Here is a 2515-nt window from a genome sequence, read left to right as displayed (position 1 = left end):
CACCAACCAGCATGGCCTGTGCGTAGTCCACTGTTGGTAGAACAGGAATACTATTCAGCCGGCTGTACCTGCTTGGAAACCTACCTTCGGCTATAAATACTCCAACACCTTGGAATGGTAAGGACATCATCTGATATCTCAACCTTATCTAGCAATCTCTTAATATACACTTATATTCAGAGCAATCTAGTCTGATTCTCACGCCGGAGGGTGGTCACAAGGAGGAACCCCCCCCCCTTCTCAATGACGAGCTTACGGTGTCTGTTTTGCAGGTCCTCTGAAGAACAACCTTCTCTGCTGGACCTCATCCGTGGGAAACATTACTTAACCCCCAGATTATCTATAATCTGTCCAGGGTTCACTTAGTGTTTCTTCAGAATTACATATGAAAGATAACAACTAGCTAGTGAATCACTATTTACTTTTCTATTAACTTACCATTATAATTGTACAAAAATACACAACAAAATGGCTAAATAAAATATAATTTCACGAAATAAAAAAGTAACAAAATATCGTGGTTAAAAAAATTAGCCAACTGACTGAAGAAATGATCATATTCATTTCATCTCCAAGCTTCTATAGTCCAAGCCACCATTTTTCAACCCTAAGAAATCATAACCACTGCTGTTACCACTTAAACCCATAGCACAACTGCATTCTTTGCTGTTTTGTATCCCCAAACTGCACGCAAAACATATTATTGAACCGCTGGAAGTTCTCCCGCCGGTCATCAAAATATTTTGTTGTTGTACGTATGAGGATGGTACGACGTCGTTTTGATTGTTAATACTATTGTTATTATAATGAGGTGGGCCAATTTTCAGCTCTAAGTTTAGATCTTGGCACCGTTCTTGATTTTCCGGCGAGGTGTTCTTGATTTTCCGGCTGGGTTTAATGTCTTCTAGTTCTTCGTGTTTGATAAGATGATGGGTGGAAAATGAGATGGTGGTTGTAGAATTAATATTGTGGTTGATGGCTGTGGAGGTGGTGGTTATGGTATTGGTTTGGTGGTGGTTGGTGTCCGTTGTTGGCCGGTGAGTTGCCGGATCAATTCCACGGTTTAAAAGCTTTCTTCGGATGTGGGTGTTTCAGTAATTCTTTATCTCGTTATCTGTCCGTCCCGGTAATCTTCCCGCAATCAAAGACCACCTATCAATATATTTCCAAAGAATTATTAATAAAATAAAAATGAAGAATTTGAAAAAAACTAATCTTGGGATAATAAATTAAGAATTTAAAGACATTAATAAAATAAAATATGAAATTTCAAGAAATTAATAAAATAAAAACTAAGAAAATAATAATAACTTAAAATTAAGAATGAAAAAAAATGACAGTCTCAGAATTTTTTAAATACGGTCCAACTAGCGTAGCTAAGCAAAATTTTATAGGTTGATCGGAATTTTTACGTATAAATAAAACTATATTTTTTTTCTTTTTTATTTTTGGGTTGCTCCTTATTTTTCTCAAATACAACCCCCAATGAAAAAAGGTGAATCCAGGGAGATATAAAAATTTTAAAATTTTAAGAAATACAAAAAAAAAAAATGAAAACTCTGAAATTAATGAGATAAAGTTTAAGAATTAAGAAATGAATATAATAAAAATCAAAAAAGAATTTGAAGAAAATAATGTTGGGATATATATATATATATATATATATATATATATATATATATATTAAAGATGAACAAGTTATTAACATACTTGTTGCCAAGGAGGCTATGGAGTTTAATAATAAGTTCATCTTCTTCTTCAGAGAAGTTTCCACGCTTGAGATCAGGGCGGAGGTAGTTGATCCACCGGAGCCGGCAGCTTTTGCCGCAGCGGAGGAGTCCGGCGGCTTTGGGTAAAGACCGCCAGCAGCCTTCACCATGAGCTCTGATGTAAGCAATAAGACGGTCATCTTCTTCTTTGGTCCATGCACCTTTGTTTGTGTGTGATTTTTCACAACATGGAGACCTTCCCATTTTTATTATTCTTATTATTATTTAGTTTTCAGTTTTATGAGAGAGAAGCCAGCCGTTTTGAATACTTGATATGGGATTTTATAAGCTTTTGACTATATAGAGGTTGTGTGTAAGAGAGAGAGAAATAATTGCTTCTAGATGTGAGTTGGTGAGACAGGTTTGAGGGAGTGGCTGGTGGGCTTGTGTTTATTATTGTATTGGCATCACATATCATGTTATAAAAATATAAAAGCTATTTAGTGAATGTGGTAGTTATCTAAGAAAGATATTTATTAAAGTTTTATTTTAAAATAATGTTGTATGTGACTGCAAGGGGTTGGTTATTTAGGGTTGAAAAGTGGAAAAGAAAATTATTATAGATTTATAGAAGAGATTATTTAATCTCTTAAGTGAACATGAATACATATTAGGTTCTAGTTGAAGTCATAAACAAGTAAAATAAGATCCAATTAGTGGGCATAAGGTGATAGTCTGATAGAGATCATATATCTAGATACTAAGAAGAAACAATACATTATGAAAAAAACTGGGTGCAATCTAGT

The 2515-nt window shown here is 34.4% G+C and overlaps 1 pseudogene across 1 annotated transcript; it reads right to left on the bottom strand.

Moving 5' to 3' along the window:
• Positions 1-409: 409 nt before the first annotated feature.
• On the bottom strand, positions 410-2013 carry LOC143598496 (myb-related protein 308-like; annotated as a pseudogene). Its single transcript, XR_013147118.1, has 2 exons — positions 1711-2013; positions 410-1152 (listed from the first exon to the last, which is right to left on the bottom strand). The product of XR_013147118.1 is annotated as a myb-related protein 308-like (transcript).
• Positions 2014-2515: the final 502 nt, after the last annotated feature.

Source organism: Bidens hawaiensis, unplaced genomic scaffold, assembly GCF_021521415.1.
Source record: "Bidens hawaiensis isolate Kalapana, Puna unplaced genomic scaffold, B.hawaiensis_p1.1 tig00050472_1, whole genome shotgun sequence".
In the NCBI taxonomy this organism is placed as follows: Eukaryota; Viridiplantae; Streptophyta; class Magnoliopsida; order Asterales; family Asteraceae; genus Bidens; species Bidens hawaiensis.
Note: the sequence above shows the minus strand (reverse complement) of the source record. Positions and strands in the feature narration are given on the sequence as shown.